The sequence below is a fragment of the Neopelma chrysocephalum genome, unplaced genomic scaffold (genome assembly GCF_003984885.1).
Source record: "Neopelma chrysocephalum unplaced genomic scaffold, ASM398488v2 Primary Assembly neopelma1_91, whole genome shotgun sequence".
Taxonomy (NCBI): domain Eukaryota; kingdom Metazoa; phylum Chordata; class Aves; order Passeriformes; family Pipridae; genus Neopelma; species Neopelma chrysocephalum.
Genome location: NW_020897753.1, coordinates 6,519,896 through 6,536,379, shown reverse-complemented (window position 1 = coordinate 6,536,379; position 16,484 = coordinate 6,519,896). Strand labels below are relative to the sequence as shown.

The following is a 16,484-nucleotide window of genomic DNA, read 5'->3' as shown; positions in this document are numbered from 1 at the left end:
GGTCTCGATGAAAGAGGATCTGCCCGAGGAGCAGGCGAGCCCAACTGTAGCTCCTGCAGAGCTTCCAACGTGCCCCTGATGGTGCTGCCTCAGGACCTCCTTCCTCCCAACCTTTGCATGGGCACTGAAGGCAAATTTGTCCCTGTCTTCCTTTGTCGGTCAGAGCAAAGCAGCGAGGGCTGAGGTAGGACCTGGAGTTCCCAGGACACAGCTGGCAGAGCCTTCTGTCCTTGCTGGGAATCAGGATGGCCCGGGGCAGTGAGCAAGGATCTGCCACAGCAGACAGGCCTCACGTGTGCTCAGGTGGTTTGGGGGAAAAGCCCTAAACAGGGGGAAAAAAAAGACCAAAAAAAGCCCTAACAGCATTCCCAGGGCTAGAGAATTCCTGCACAGCCCCGTGGCCACCTGCTGCTCCCAGGGCTCCTCCCGGGATGTTTTGTGCTGTGTCCACTTTCCTGTTTAACTTGCAGTGAATTAAATGGTCTGATGAGTGTGATTTTTTTCTGGTTGAAATCTTTGTGGGCGTTCCCTGGACTTGCAGAGAGGGTGACAACCCCCCTCTGGTCCTGTGAGCCTTCCTGAAGCCTGGGCAGGGTGCAGGGTCCCAAAATCCCTGTGCTAGAGACAGAGCTGCTGTAAGGTGACTGTTTGGGGTAAGGGAAGGAGGGAGGTGACAGTTTTGCCTCGGGCTTGGAGCATTGGAGACCCAGTTCATTGGGATGGGAGCTGGTGGTGTCCAACAGCTGAGAAAATGAAGCTTCCAGCATCATGCAGGTAAGGAAAACACTCTGGGTTGGAATCTCGGTGCTGTGTTGTCTCAAATGAGGTGTGTAGAGATTGTTACTTTGGGGGTAAAACATTAGTTTCGGTGTTTTCTGCCGGTTCTGTTGCTAAAGAGAATGGTGATGAGGAGCTCCTGGATCCCTGCTTGGCCTGGGAGGAGCTGAGAGTCAGGAATCGTTTCCATCCCTAAATGCCAGGCCCTGGTGTCTCTCAGAGGGAAGGCAGGGCCTGGCAGCCCTTGGGTTGTACGGAATGTCTGAGGCTCTCCGTGATTTCCTGCTCTCCAGATTCTCCTCCTGCCTGTAACCCACACCCAGCACTGCTTTGTCCTGGATTTGGCCAGCCTGGAGAGGTGCCTTGCTGTGCTGCAGCTCTCAAGGCAACAAATCCACCCAGGTGTCACCGTGCCCAAAGGCCTCGGAATGATGATGCTGGATGGGGCTCTGGTGGTCACAGTGGGTGCCAGAACTGCTGATCCTGAGGGAGAATGGCCTGTTTTAAATCAGTGTTCAGTGTTGCTGTTCCTGCCCTGTGTGTGGGCTTCTGGGGTGAACTCAGGCTTGGACAGTCCCCGGGTTTGAGTTTCACCCCCTCTGTGTTCCCTGCAATAACATCTCAATGTTGTGCTTCACCAGGGGGAATCCGAGAGCAGCCACTGGTGAAGGGAGCAGAGGAATAGAGGGCTGGGTGCCTGCCTTGGGAAGCTGGAGGCTTTCAGCAGCCTCCAGCAATTCAGAGGTTTTATTTTAAATCAGGATTTCTATTTGTCTCTCAGTTAATTTCCCAAAATTCACAGGTTGCCCAAAGCTTCTGGAACAGGGTAGCACTTGTATTTGTGCTGCTTATATCCATTTTACATCACAATACATCACAACAGGCTCTGAAAAGTGTGCAGCAGAACTGAGCTGCAGAGCAGCCCCTGTGCTGGTGTACAGGACCTGTGGTAATTTTGAGTGGTATGAAGTTCTAATAGGCATTAAATCTTTGCCAAATATCCAGCATAACTCCTGTGTATCTGCAATTAATAAGTAATTCAGCCATGCCAAAGTCAAGCAAGCACAAATCCCCTTTATGCTGTACCATCTGTCTAATCTATCTGTGTCAAATATGGCTTGTTTGGGTCTGCCCTTCTGCAGTCTGTGCTGGGCAGATGTAAATTAAAATTTCTGCTCGTCAAAATAGTTTTTTTCTGGATGTTTGTAGCTCAGGTAACCAGCCTGGGTTTGGTGCTAGTTTTCATAATGTATTGTGGTGGTCAGCACAAATATGTTTTTGTCATGGTTGGCCAGGGGTTTTTTACAGCTCCAGCCCCTTCCCAGCAGTTCCTGGGCACAGCATTCCCGTGGAGAAGGGCTTGTCCTTCACTTGCAGGGTGACAAACACCAAAATGGATGCTGTAGATCCATCCATTGCCACGGCTTGGGAAGGAGCAGGAGTTTGCTCTCTGGGGCTGTTGCTGGAGCAGCACACACACAGCCTGCACTCCTCATCGCCCTCCCAGGAGAACCACACTGCAGAGCTTTTCTTTGGAAGAAGGAGCCACATCCAATCTGAAAATGGTGTGGTTTTACTTATTCAGTGGCATTACCACGCTCTGCTGCTCATCCAGCACCTTCCCTCTGCCTCACTCAGTTGTTTTTTTGTCTCCAGCCTTCACTTGCATGTGCTTTATACAGAGAGACTCCTGGTCTCCAGACAGCCTGGAGAGCAGGGAGAGCCAACTCCAGCATTCAGGAATTAAAATGGCTGTGATGAGACAGTGTTAAGATGGAGCCAACCAAGCAGATCCTTCTAGAAACAAGAGGGGTCGCTTTTGCTGTCCCTGCTGAAGTGATGAGGCTCCTTCCTGTGTGTTGTTGACACTGATGCCATCACTAATAGAGGTGTTTTATCCAGAACTCCACCTGTGGTGCTTCTCTCCGGCCGCAGTAAATCCCAAATGGTGCAGGAGTAGAAACCAACAGGAAGGGAAAGGACAAAGCCCTGCTCCCAGCTCAGCTTTAACCTCTTGCTGTCCCCCGCACGTGGCTTTTGGTGGAGAGTATAATAATTGAAAAGCTGGCATGGTGTAATCCCGAGGTTTATATCAAAGCCTCTTACGGGTGCATCACGCATTTCCAAACACTCCCATTAATGTATTCTCCTGGAGAAACGCACTGATCCAGGCGCTTCCTGGGTTTACCATTCCAAATAAGGGTGCCTTAATTACTGCTGACCTGATTTGAATAGGGGCTGGGCTGATTTCATTTAAAATATTGATTGCATTGGATTGGTTATGCTTTTGCTTTATTCCTGGAACAGCCACCGTCCTCCCTTAAATCTGTGTGTTGGGATCCAGCTTTATCCCCGTTCCTATCACAAAGGGACGCAGTGCTGGCCTGACCTTGCCAGTTCAAGCTCTCCTTGCGCTTTTCCATGTCATTCCTCCCTTTTTGTGGTGGTAGCCAGCCCTGGTGTGTGGGTGGAAGCCACGGAGAGGATGGTGGTCAGGGCTCCAGGACACATCTGGTCCACCCCAGGCTGCGGTGCCAGCACCACTTGTGAGGTCTGGGGGAGCTGCGCTTTCCCTGAGGAGCTGCTCCACTGCACTCCTGGTAATGGGGGGAGCTGGGCTTCCTCCAGATCCACGGGAGCTCCGGGGGTGAGATCAAAGCACAGCTGGTCGGGGAGCGGGGAGAGCATCCGACCACAAATAATTGTTCCAGCCTGAAACGCCGAGTGACAGTGAATGGCATTTGAAACAAGTGCTGGGGTGGGGCTGCTCAAATCTGTTCCTGGTCGGGCTTAGAGAACTGGTCCCAATGCATTTAAACTGTCCAACCAGTCTGAAATCCTTCAAAAGGAAGGACTTCCCTGGTTGAGCGTTCCTTTGTTTTTTCTCTGTGCCCTCATTTGGCAGCGCTTTGAAAGCCTGAAGGTTTTGGTTTTGCCTTGAAAGTGAAACAACGCTCAGGATTTCCCCCAGGAAACGAGGCTTTTAGAGCCTGAAAAGCCAGCGAAGAGCTCTTCCCCTCTGGAGGTTCTTCCTTGCCCAAGATGGCTGTGGAGGGATGTGTGGGAGAAAGGAGAAGCAGGAGGACCTGGAGAGCTGCCAGGCATTTCAAAGGGCTGAGTAGTAAACAGTCATTAGGTGGAAAATGATCAGGATTAGCGCTTTCTAAATGGCCCCAGGGCTGTGATGTTTTTTTGGGGGGTTTGTTGGGGTTTTTTTGTTAGTGTAAACCTGCAGGTGTAAACGTGAAATCTGTGAGGATCTGAGCTTTTCAAAAGCAAAAGCTAAATAAGGTTCTGCCATTTGTCTGCGAGTGTTCCCTCATGGCTGTGTCACCCTGTTGTACTTATTCTTCCTTTATAGCTTTTTAATTCTTATTAGATTGAAGAATCATTGGAGGTACATGAAATAAGATAATACTGACATAATATTGACCGATCTGTTCGGGGTCCCAGCAGTGATGGCAAGTGAAGGATGTCTCTTCCTCCCTGCCTAGGAACTGCTTCATCTATTTCCATAACCCAAGACAATTCAAGACCTTAGTCTTCTGAAATTCAGGGACAAGGTGGAGGTTTTCCATAGGAAGCCCTGAATGCAGGGATGTGACTCCAGAAACTACAGTGGAGCTGGACACGATGAGCTACAGGGACTGTGCTGCAGCTTTGCTGTCCTTGGAGGCACTTGGTCAGATTCAAACCTGATGATAAAAGCAAAACAAACCCCAACCCCATGAATTGAATTGGATTCTACTTTCCTGCCTCAGGGTGGAATTTAGAGCAGATTTGAGTGGCCTGTGCAAATTGTGAGAGAGATACAGCACCCGTTTCTGAGCCACTTTTTATACACCTGGAAGAACCACACCCAAAAGGGCTGAGGGTTTCAGGCCATCACTCCATCCATTGGGAACAGCAGGAAACAGCTCAGTAACTGCTGTGGGGATGGAGTCAGTGTGCAGTGGAAGTGTCTCTTCCCTAAAAGCACTATTGTGACTGATAAAGTGCATTTCAGAGCTGTAGGAAAAACTTAACCTCCGTAGACTTATTCCAACCGAATTTACCAGATCGACTCTTTCTCAGCTGAGAACTGGGTGTCAGAATCTGTGACGAGGTCCTGACCTTCACGTGACCTGTGTTGTGTCAGCCACGGGCTGGGAGGGATGAAATCATTGTTCAGGAAGGACTGACCAGCAGCTGTGGGGAAGGTGGAGGGAAGTGCCAGGTTTCCTGGCCAAGTCGAGGTGTGTTTGGGCAGGGAGGGGAGGGAGCCTGGGTGCCACAGCAGGAGCATCACCATGTTGCTTTGCAGAAGTACCACCTTTTTTTGGTGGTTTATCCTCTCCTGTAAATGCTTGGAAAAACAAGCAAGTGGAATGTGCCTCCTTTCGCCGTTTTGTGCTGGTGGAAAGAAATCACTCGTGACGTGACGTGATTTGAAATGGCAAAACCATCACAGGTCAGTTATGGAAAAATGCCAGTGACTTCCCTGTGTTTGTTCTTTCCTAGTGGTTGCTGTCGGCCTCAGAACTTTGCACCTTCCAAATATTTTGTAGAATCGATTTAACAAACCAAACTGGCTGGGGCTGGGTTGCTTTTGCAGGTGGCTTAACCTGAGCCTTGGGCCTGGGTGAGGTTTGGGCTCTGTGTACCAGAAGCAGCAGTCCCCAAAAATGTTGAGCAGATGCTGCTTGCCAGATAATAGGAAAAAAAAAAGGCGAAAATCATTAGGTATTCGGAATACTGAGAGGTTTAATCATGAATTCTAACTGCTGGGGATTTGGCATGATGTGTCAGGTTTAGTTTTTGGGCCATGAAGTAAGAAAGAAATGGTCTGATTGCATTCGAAAGTTGCCAGATAATGAAAGCAGCTGCCAAGATCTTATTTAAATATGAAATGAATATCGAGTGGCATTTATGGAACTCTGAAGGGAGATTGTTACTGAGAGGAGACAAGTGGAGATCAGAAGTTATTGCTTTCTGAAGGAGGAATTCTAGAATATTCTTCCAGGATAGCACACATAGTTATCTTATTAAAAACTCCAAAAGCAAACAGGTGATAGAAACAATCTGTAAGATCCTGTCCACTGGGGAGAGCTCCATAAATCTTCAACATCTGTACCCAATTATTGAGCTTCTCCAGGTTTTTTTTTTTTACCCGTAGTGCACATTTCTCACTATGAACTAATAGTACATAATAATAAAATCTTGGGTGTCTGCCAGCACAAACAGGGCTTTGGCTGACTTTTCCAGTGTTTGTGGAAGTAGAAAAGCAATGCAGCTGTTGGCTTGGGCCTGTGCCAGCTCAGGATCCATTTCCCAGACAAAAAAACCTGCAATCAGAAAGAAATAATCATCGGATATTTTCCGTGTCGTTGCTCTGTGCAGGTTTTTCTCCGCTGTCGTGGGGTTTGTCGGCGGGTTCGGGGCGATCACACACTTACACTGGGTTTGCTCCTGGTTCTTCCCCCGTGTTTCATGAGGTGGGGCTGAGAGCTGGGTGTGGAAATACTTGGTGCTGTTTCCCCGTGAGCCCAACGCAAAGAGCCGTGAAGGTTTTGGGCCAATTTGCTGTTATTTTGTTCCCGTTCCCCTTCCCCTTCCCGGGGTGTGCGGGGCGGGCGGTGCCGCTCCCTGCACACCAAACCCTGCTCACGTGGGGCCAGGAGCTGCTCAGAGCCAAGTGCCAATAGCAATAGTGGGATATTTGGAAGGAGACAATGTCATTGGTGTGTTTATTTGCCTGTTTTGCTTGGAGAATCCAGAGCTGTGAATAAGGAGCAGGACCTCGTGCCCCGGGCTGCTCTCGGGGAGCCGGCGTGTGTGGCCCTGGGGAGCAGAGGAGCCCTTTTCCCAGCCCTGCCTCCTGGAAAACGCCTTTGGCTGGGTGTGCAGCCGAGTTCCAGGCTTGAGGGGTCAGCTGGGCAGGGCTGGTCGGGGTTTTTGTGGTGGCTGTCCTTGGCTGGGGGAGCTGGACTTGCTGGGAGAAGCGTACAGGACAACATTCCAGGTATTCGCAAACTGACATGGAAAACCTGGAGAGAGTCATGGCTGTATCATACATAAAATGATAAATATCTCCATCTCACACCAGGCAGCACATAAGGATGTGCACTAAAATATTTATAACAAAAAAAAATTCTCAACCACAGTTGAAACATCAAAGAACCAAAATCCTGACCTGAGTTATTTAAGACGTAGCTTTTCTGGGCTTTTGCTTCCCTTCTTCTCATCCTGTTTCCCAGAATTTTAAATTCTGGCCTGTGTGCTTTTTTCCTCCCAGGATGCATCTCAAACTGTTTGGCCACAAATGTCCTGAATAACAAATTGACTTAATTTAGATGGCATTAAGGCTCTTTAACCCATCTCCAGGGCAGGGATGCACTGAGGGCCTGCGGGCGTGCATTTCAATGAAGGCAATTATGATATATATTTCTCTTCCTTGCCTGACTATTTTATCTATGCATCAGATGAAAGTTGAAGGGGAAAGGTTTCTGTTAGTCTTGTGGGGAGTTGGCCAAAAAAAAATGTGAAGAATGTAGAAAGGAATTAACAGCTGGTGTCCATTTAAAACTTCCATGTGGGCAAATGCAGGGAATCTGCTCGGTTTTACCTGTTGTCCTCCCCTGGTCAGTGCCCACTAACCCACCAGAGGTTTAGTTCAGAGTGAGGAGGCCAGTTTGGATGTGGTGCTCTGGGTTCCCCTGCCAAGAAACTAATGAGTGGATGATGTGTTTTGTTTCCCCTGGGGAGGATGAGACACATTTCCTCCTCTTTGGGAGCCAGCGGCTCAAGCTGTGCTTGGTTACTCGAACCAGAAATCTTGTTGGCCCTGTAAAATCGTGCCCTGCGCTGTCTGACTTGGTGATTTACTTGTGTGACTGCTGACATTTCCCTCCTTTCCCGGGGAAGGATCCTTCTCCAAGTAGCTTTGGCCATGGTTTTGGTTTAGCACAGTCAGGGATGTGCATGTGCAGTGCTGCTGCGGTTTGTGCGAATTGGCAGAACCATTTTTAACACCCCTGCTTTCAAGTGGGTATTTAGGATCAAACTGCTCTGTTTCTCAGTTCACTTTCCAACCAGTTCTTAATCCAGAGGAATACCAGTATTCCCTGACCAACAGTTAAGCACTGTCTTCACATCATCTCACCAAAAAGTTGTCCTGTTGTAAGTTATTCTGGGTTTATTTTCATTAAAGAGAGAGCAGTTAAAATCCCAGGGAAGTGCTTGTTCTGGAGTGGTCTCCTCTGGGACCACCACACTGTCCAAATCAGGGTTCTCTGCTAGGCCAGTTCTTTGTCCAGACCTCCGGGGCTGATGAAGCCTCTCTGGCTAAAGCTCGCTCGGGGGGAGGTTTGGGAATCTCTGGTTCCTGGAGCAGAACCTGTGTGAGAGCAGGTGGGTACCCGGGCACTGCCGGGGTGTGACTGTCCCGTGTCTCATTAGTGACAGTCCCGGGGTGTTGGACTTGGGGCTGCTCCTTCGGCGTTGGTGCTGGAGCTCCGTGTGCTGCAGCAACCAGCTGTTGCTCCCGCTCTGTGCCTGCTGTTCCCTTTTGGAGCGTGTCAGCAAACCCTTCCCCGCTCCCGCCCCCGGCATCTGGGGTTTGTTGCTTGTTTGTTTGCTAATTCAAAACCTGCCGACTGCGGAGCAGGTTATTTCATCCAGGCTGGCCCTTTAAATTGCTTCCATGCCCGCCTGGCTGTGAAATATCGCTAATAAACAGAGTCCAGAACAAAAGCCTCCGCAACAAAACATCCTTTTCTCCCTGGGCGTCTCCCTGGGTGCGGTTTCCCACCGCTGCTCTGCAGTTTGCGGCCAGAGCCAGAACAGCTCAAGTCTCATTCTTCCTCCCTGGAAGTTGTCATCGATCAGGCAGCCTCCCCCGAGCAGCAGCTCCGAGAGGGAGGAGGCTCCTGTGCGCAGCCTGTCCCGAATTTCTCCTCCTTGGCTGAGCGATGGAGCCTTTCCCTGCCCTTACATAAAACCCTCCGGCGCGGAGGAGGTTTGTCGAGGTGTAAATCAGCGTAGCTTGACATTCCTCCCTGTTTTTGTGCCCTCTCCCTCAGGGACACGCCAGGACTGGGAGTGTGCTGAGCCTCCCACGGCCGCCTCTCGTTCCGGCGGTGCCTGAGCCCGGCACTGCGGCAGGAGCCGGGTGGGCGGCAGCCCCTCCCGCCGGGAAGGGAACGGGAGCCTGGGCACGGCTCCCGCTCGCTCCCACTCAGCCACAGGTTGGACGGCTGTTGGTTGGGCTGGGACCTTGAGGAAGGGTGGGGTGTGGAAGGGGAGAGGGGGAATGGAAGGGCAGCGGGGACGGCAGCTGGCTGAGCGCTCAGCCTGCGTACTTGGCAGCCTCCCCCCGTAAGGAGGTCAGAGCGATCGCATCTCCTCGGGAGACGGGAATGTGCTCCTGAGGGGAGCGTGGCAGTGCCTACAGGCAGCCCTTGTGCTCACACTTTGCAAGGGCAGGGCTGGGGGTGCTCTCGTTGTAAATGTATCTCAGGTCTTTTCTGTGCGGGCCCGAGAAGTGGGGCAGAACCCTCCAGTTCTGGCTTTGTGGTTGAAGCAGCCCCGTGGCACAGCCCTCTGGTGCCTCTCCCTCCCCAGAAACTTGGCTGTGGCTCTCTTCACTTGAATGAACAAAACAGATACAACCCCATATCAGCAGCTCGTGTGGTCACACAGAGGCAATCGCAGCATTTCCTGAAGGACCAGGTGGCTCCCAGGTGGTACCTTTTCCCTGAGGAATGTTGTGTTGTGGGTTGCTGACTGTCAGGGCCCTTGGGCTGGTGTTGTCTCTGCGATGCCCCTCAGTCGGGTCCCACCTGGCACTGCCAGTTTGCTGGAGCTCTGTCCAAATAAACAGTGATGTCACCGAGGGCACTCGGGGTGTCTGGCACTGCCTGCCAAGGTTGGGCCGTGGCTGGGGCCGAGACGTGAAGCTCTTCCTGCACAGACAGCAGTGCCTTCATCCAGAGGGGAGCCAACTGTCTGACAGACCCGAGGGGTGGCTCTGCTTCCAGCCCTTCCCACCCACACAGCGGGTTCCCAAGGCTCTGCTTCTCCTAAGCTGGGTCAGAGTAGAGAACAGAACACGGGAAACTCCTTTCCAAGGGTACCTGGTTTTTACTGGGACTCTGCACTGTGTGAGCACTTGAAAAATACTAAAAAAGACTTTTTGTTTTTTTCCACTGTGGAAAAAGGTGAATACCACTGTAGACAGTTGCCCTGTTATTTTCACATTCTTTTGGTGAAGGTCAACCCACAGATAGCCTCTAGAACATGGTGATACTAAATATTGTCCTTTAAATGCTCTGTGACTGGGGAAGGAATTGTTTTTTTTGGTAGTTTCTTTGGAAGCCTGTTGATAACTAGTGAAGTACATCAGCAATTCCAGGATCAGAATTTTCTCTCTAAGTGTTTACTAGTGGCCTGCTGGCAGTGGTGTTCCTCAGAAAAAGGACTGGCATGCAGATGATGCCATGGATCGGTGCACAGGCACATAGGAGTCGTCCTGTAAAGCCCTCACAGCATTCAGGATGCTATTCCAGTCCCCCCAGAACACAGGCCCTGGGTTTGCTGCTCGTTTGTCACTTCTCAAAGTGACCCAGCTGCGTTTGCTTTTTGGATGGCCGAGCACCAGGACAAGGCTGCAAAGCCTGAAGGGCAGATTTGGCAAATTTAAAACTCATGGACTGACACTTGAATTTGCCTCCATGGGAACACCTTCCCCAGGCCTAGGCTTTGGAAAAGGCACTTTCTGGATGGGTTACCCTACTCAGAAATGCATCTCTTCCTGAAAACAGGTGGGAGATCTAATAACTGGGATGTAGAACTTAGAAATGATGCAGGAATGGAGGTGAGGAGAGAAACTGCAGAGCTGAGCTGAGCTGGTGCCCCAGGTGTTCTCCAGCCAAGCCATTTGCATGGCAGGACGCTCCCAGATATCCTAATAGTTCCAGAGGCTGTCTTTCAGCAACACAGGAAACACTGTGAAGGTGGTGAGAGCGTTTTTTAAAAGCGATTGACCAAGAGCTGCAGATTGAAATCTGTGGCAATTCCTTTGTTGACTCAGAGGCAGAAAACAGGATGGCGGGTTTAGAGAACGCCCAGCTGATGTTCCAGCAGATGTTTTGGGTGCTGAGTTACATCTCCTTTGGCCATGTTGGATACAGAGGTGGTTTGTGAGTTGAAGCCGTGTTTAATCCGTGGGTCTCACCTGAGCAGCCGTGGGTTACCTGGGGTGGGTACTGGAGTTGAACACTGTGCTCGTACAAAAATCGCCTTGCCCAGCAGTGATCCTTGAAGGAAAGCCATAAACACGCAGGAAAGAGGTTTAGTACTCTGTGTTTTTCCTAAAAACTAACCAAAGATGTTGTGTTCTTTGAGCTGGGCCAGGCACTGGCAGCGTGGGGGGTTTATTCCCACAGCCCTCACGGGTGTGCTGTGTCACACAGGCTCTGCTGGATCCCAGCAGCCTTTCCCTGTCTGCAGGGATGGAGGAATGGGCTGAGGGCTGAGCACAGAGCCCTCCCCTCAGCAGCTTGGCACAATGTGTTTTACATTCTTCAAGTGATGAGGGGAAAGAAAGGGCAGTCCCAGGAGGGATTCAGTGCTCGCTCACTCTGTCCTGAAGTGTTACGTGTGGTAAGTTCAGTTCTGCCTCATCCTTGTGCTCTTCTTTATTAACTTTCCAAAACCTGCCACCTTCCACCTAAAATGTCTCAGATTTTTTCTGGTTTAGACTTTTCATGGTTAGTATAGTTGGTGGAGGAGCATGGGCTTCTCTAGGGGATGGTTGAGGCAATATCCATTCTGGGATGAAATCCATGTGAAGCCTCCCCCTGCCCCCTCTGTGTTTAGGAGGCTCTCCAAAGGATGTTGGCACATCTTGGGTTGCATCCTCAGCTGGGTGGAGCTGTCTCAGGTTACAGAGGACAAATTAGGATGCTATATATCAATTAAATTATTGTAAAGTCTTCAGGAAAAGCTGGAATCCAGATTTGCCAGGTAATGGATGGGAAACTGGGCGAAACTTTGTCCCTCTAAATGTAGAGAGAGTCAGATCAGGTTTTGATGGTCTGTGCTGGAACTGAAAGGTTTGAAGTAGAGATTCACATTTACTAAATAACCTATTTTGAGTCCCTCTGAGCTCCTCTGTGCCCTTGGCTGTGTTGGACTCCTTGTCTGTGCACGTGGTGCTGGGTGTGCACCAGTCCCCCGCTGGCAGCACTGGGGTCTCCAGTGGGGCTGTTGCTGTTCACAGGGAGCAGCACAAACACTTCCTGAAGTTGTTTCAGTGCTCGTTTAATATGTACCCATGTCCCAGCAGGGGTCTGATATCCCAGGGACCTCAGAAGGAAAATGAGAGCCTGCAAACCACTCTTAACTCCCTGGTCACTGGTTTCAAGTGATGGGTTATCTGAGCTGTGGGAAGCAGAGCTCACTCATGAAAGACAGGCTGCATGATTTTAATGACCTTTGCAGGCTTTTCCAGCCTGGATTGGGAATAAAGAGGCTTCAGTCTTGTCTTGTTTGTGCATTCCTGGAGTGCCCTACACGCTGATTGTGGCATTTGAGTCCCTGGTAGCACAGCCTGTCCCCCCTTGGCTGTGACCTTTCAGGGAGCTTTGGGCTCTCGGCCTCCACATCCCGGAGCCTGGACAGCCAGAGGAGTCGGCACCACAAAGTACAATTGGCTTGGGAAGCAGAGACAAAACCATGGAGCACTCTGGGGCTGGAAAATGCAGAAACAATGTGGTTCTGTTTGCTGAAGGAAAGATGGGACTGGGAGCCAGACCCTGCATGCGAGAGAGGGAATATTGGAGGTCAAGGGAGTCACAGCCTTGCTGAGTTACTGCCTTCATTATTTTGGGATTGGTTTAGCAGCTGAAACAACAAGCCAGGATGTGAGAGAGTGTGTTATCCCCACTGCCCTGACAGGACAGGGAAGCTCCTGTCCCTGGAAGTTCTGTGCTGCAGTTCAGCAACACAAAGTCTGAGCAGGGGCAGAGGCTGGAAACCACCTCCGTGGGCTGCCGGTTACGGAGTGGCTGGAACTGGCATGTGCATATTCCAGTCTTTCTAAGCTTTATGCTCAGGAGTTCAATTTTTCTATCCAAGGGTTCTGCAGAGCTCTGGGTTTCTAACCAGTGTTTTGTGAATACTCAAGGATTTGCCTTGTGGGGGTGTTTGTGTATTTTCATTTTGCATCCACTGCTCAAGCCTCTCCCAAGGTGTCCCTGTTGACCTGTGCCTCAGGCAGTTTCCTCTCTGTGGAAGCTTAAGGTGAGAATCTCACCCTGCTGGGGTGACAAAATGTGGCTGGAGGCTGGGAGTTCAGAAGAACTTTTATTCCCCGGCTTAAATATCAGTTTAAAATGACATTTCAAAAATTATTAAATGTCTGTTGTGCTGCTGTTGGGAAGGAGCTGAATGTTACTCAGAATAAATGCAAAGTTTGGTTATATTTTAACTAGATTTTCCTTTTTAAATTAATAATCACTGCTCTAAAATGAATTTGTTGCACTGATGAGATGGTCTGAGCCACCAGCAGGAGAGAAGTACAGACTGGGAGGGAAAGTATCCTGCAAAAAGGGTGATGGAATGGATTTCTGTGCTTGAGTCCAGCCTTGGTTTCGGAGGGATACCAGACAGGAGGGAGTGTGTAATTTTGGTTTGTTTGAGGTGCATGTCTGATCTGTAGGGTCTCTGTCACCAGACCCATGTGCTCTGGTGACCTGGAGATGGAGGTGCCCGTGTCTCCTTTTCACACGTGCAGTGGGAATGCAAGATAAATTGTATATTTATCTTTAATGCCAGAAAGAAACCCTGTGATGGGTTATGTTGTGTGTCTGTTTACATAAGCAATGGGACCATTTGAGTATTGCTGTTCAAAATATATTTCCTTCAATCATAACCCCATGAAAACCTCTTGACAATCCTTGGTAAGAGCAACATGAATCTTAACTGCAGCTTAGCGTGTTTCTTGGAAGAATAGTAACTCTTGAAAAAACAGTGTTTACTTTAAAGATAAATGTAACTATTAGGAAGTAATTCCAGATGTGTGGTTATGGCAGAACTTCAGGGATTACAGTCTCAGCCTGTTTAGTGAATGACATGATTGCATTTAAAAGTAGCCAATGAATTTTTTTTAAATGAATTCATTCTTCAGATGGGCTGAATAAAACTGTTTATTTTCTATTATCTGAGGAAAAAACAGAGCAGAATCTGGTGTATTTATGTAAATAAATACAAAAGGTCTGACCCCTGGATGTGGCCTTTGAAAGCTGTCTGAGAAAATGCTCTTCCTGGTAGCTGTTTTTTTTTTTTTCTTCCAGCCATTTCTTCTTTTTGAAGATAATGCCAACCCCCCGCCCTCCAATTATGCAATAGGTTTTAAAGAATGCTTTGAAATGAAACGGTTTGATCTCTTTTGTCTCACGAGGTCGTCTGGTATTGTATCCATGGCAGAAGGCAAGTGTTGTATTTTATCAGTGAAGAAGTTTGGGGCCGTACAGACTTTTTTTTGCCCATCCTGAAGGGCCTGTGCTGTGGGTTCAGGGCCTGGAGCAGCTCCATGCTGTTTATTAGTACACCCCTGTGCCTCCTTATCCCTGGAATTGCCTGCTAATATCTCGGAGCCCAGGTGCAGCCAGCGCTGGCAGGTGAGTTTAGGAGTGCCTGTTTTCTCTGGTTTTGAGCCCTATATAACATCCTAGAGCCTGTCTGATTTGGGAATGGTAATGAAATTGGGACCTGCTGTTTCTAAAATGCCTTGATCCCGTTGTGCCTGTGTTTACCAAACCTCAGCGTGGCTTGGCTTGGAGGATGCTGCCCGGGATGTTGACAGCTGGAATTTGTGTTACCTTTGGCTCTCCACAGAAAACATTGTTCCTTTATTAGCTGGGTGTTGCAGCTTAAAGCCAGGCCAGGATGTTTAAGTGGCAAAGGCTTCCCCCTGTCCCTGTGCTCTGTGTTCCCTGGAGTCTCTGTGTGGGGTTGGTGGGTGCTTTGTGCAGAGTCCTGCCCATGTCAGGTTAAAATACACCTGTAAATGTGTGTGTGACGTGTATGTGTGTGCTGTACACACACACAGCATTTTCAGCACGTGCCCTTCGAGTGCAGGGCTGATTCCACGGGTGACAATTACATTCAAGGTCATTAATAGTGGACTCAGCTGCTTTAAGAGCTCCGGGAAAATTCCCGACCATTTTCCCCCCGTTACTCTCTGGGCAGTTGCTGGTGTTTCTCGAGTCATGTGGGGACATCCTTAATGAAGAACCAAGATGTGCTGTTGTGGCCCAGCCCAGCTGCAGGACCTCCACTCCTGCAGGCAGAGCCTGGAGGTTTCTGCTGGAGCTCGTGTTTATCTTCCCTCCCTGTTGCCAGAGGCTCCAGCGGGTTGTGCTGGATCAGAGCTGCAGCAGGAGTCAAGGAAAACTGTTTTCCAGCATGGGCTGGAGGTGATGGCTGCACGTTGTGGAGCTGGGTCTGTTTTGGGATCAGGATTCTGTTGTGTTGCCCTTCCCTCACCACAGAAGGTGCTGATTTTTATCCCTGCTGTCCCCATGCTGTGGAGCCGCATCTCAGGAAAGGGAGCTTGATGTCAGGGAAAGAGGCACTGCTTTCATTGGAATCAGAACAAGGATGCAAGTTTTCCAGCCCTATAGGTGTGGGATAACAGGCCATTTCATGCTCAATTTAGCTTTATCTGGGATAGATTTTGTTTGTGTGATGCTCAGGGAGGCTGAGAGAAGTGATAAAGCACGAGTTGGAGCTGAATTTATTCTGGATCCAGTTATGTTTATGTCTAAACAGCACAGATACATAAACAAATGAAACCCCATGGCTTGTTCCATCTATATTAAATTACATGTCACTGCATCCCGATTTTGGGGTCACTGCTTTTATTTTGACAGCTGGAGCTGCAGCTTTTCCATCTTCTCTTTCTTGGGCACTGGTGAATAGAGGAAAAAAAGGAAACTGATGCTGTCGACCAATCTGTTCCCCCTTGTTGTTTATACCCTGGTTGCTCTATGGATTTAATTGGAATTAACCCTGATTCCTGCCCGTGTCCAGGGATCACTGGGAGGTTGTTGCCTAGGCCTGATGCTCGCTGAGGATCAGCTGGTGAGTGCCGTGCGGAGTCGCGCCGAGTGGCATTTAATCCTTCCCCCCGCCTTTGCCGCATCCTTTTGTTTGTCCGTCGCGGCCTCTCCGTGGGGAAGGACCGCTCCGTGCCCGGCTCCGGAGCCCGTTTCGTTTCCCCCGCGTTCTCTCGCAGCTCCCGGGGCCGCGGCGGCTCCTTCCCACCTGCCGCGCGCTCCGACCGCTGCGACCGCGCTCGGCAGCGGCCCCTTATGTAACTGCGGCCCCTCCGCGCACGGCAGTGCGGGAGGCACCCGGCCGGGGCTGCTGTCCCGGGGCCGGCCGGGGCTTTAACGCCGCCGATGAGTGACGGTAACGCGCCGCTTGTCGCCCGCGGGATGATTTATGTCGCGACATGTCGGGACGGGGCCGTGCCGGGCGGCCCCCGCGCCGGCAGGTGGCGCCAGCGGGGCGGGCCCTGAGGGCGGGATCGGCTCGGCCGTGAGGGGCTGTCCCGGACCTGCCGGGAGGGCGGGATCGGCTCGGCCGTGAGGGGCTGTCCCGGACCTGCCGGGAGGGCGGGATCGGATGCACGGTGAGGGCGGTGCCGGCCGTGAGGGGCG

General features: G+C 50.4%; 1 protein-coding gene across 5 annotated transcripts in view; it reads left to right on the top strand.

Moving 5' to 3' along the window:
* The window catches only part of SPTBN1 (spectrin beta, non-erythrocytic 1), a 113,876-nt gene that overhangs the window by 15,030 nt on the left and 82,362 nt on the right, over window positions 1-16,484 (top strand). Inside the window, exon 1 of one of the 5 annotated variants that reach the window (XM_027693472.1) lies at window positions 16,119-16,233. The exons of the other annotated variants lie outside the window; for them this stretch is intronic. The gene's annotated coding sequence lies outside the window, so the exon portion shown is untranslated. Of the gene's footprint in view, window positions 1-16,118; window positions 16,234-16,484 lie in introns of those variants that run through there. 5 annotated transcript variants of the gene reach the window in all.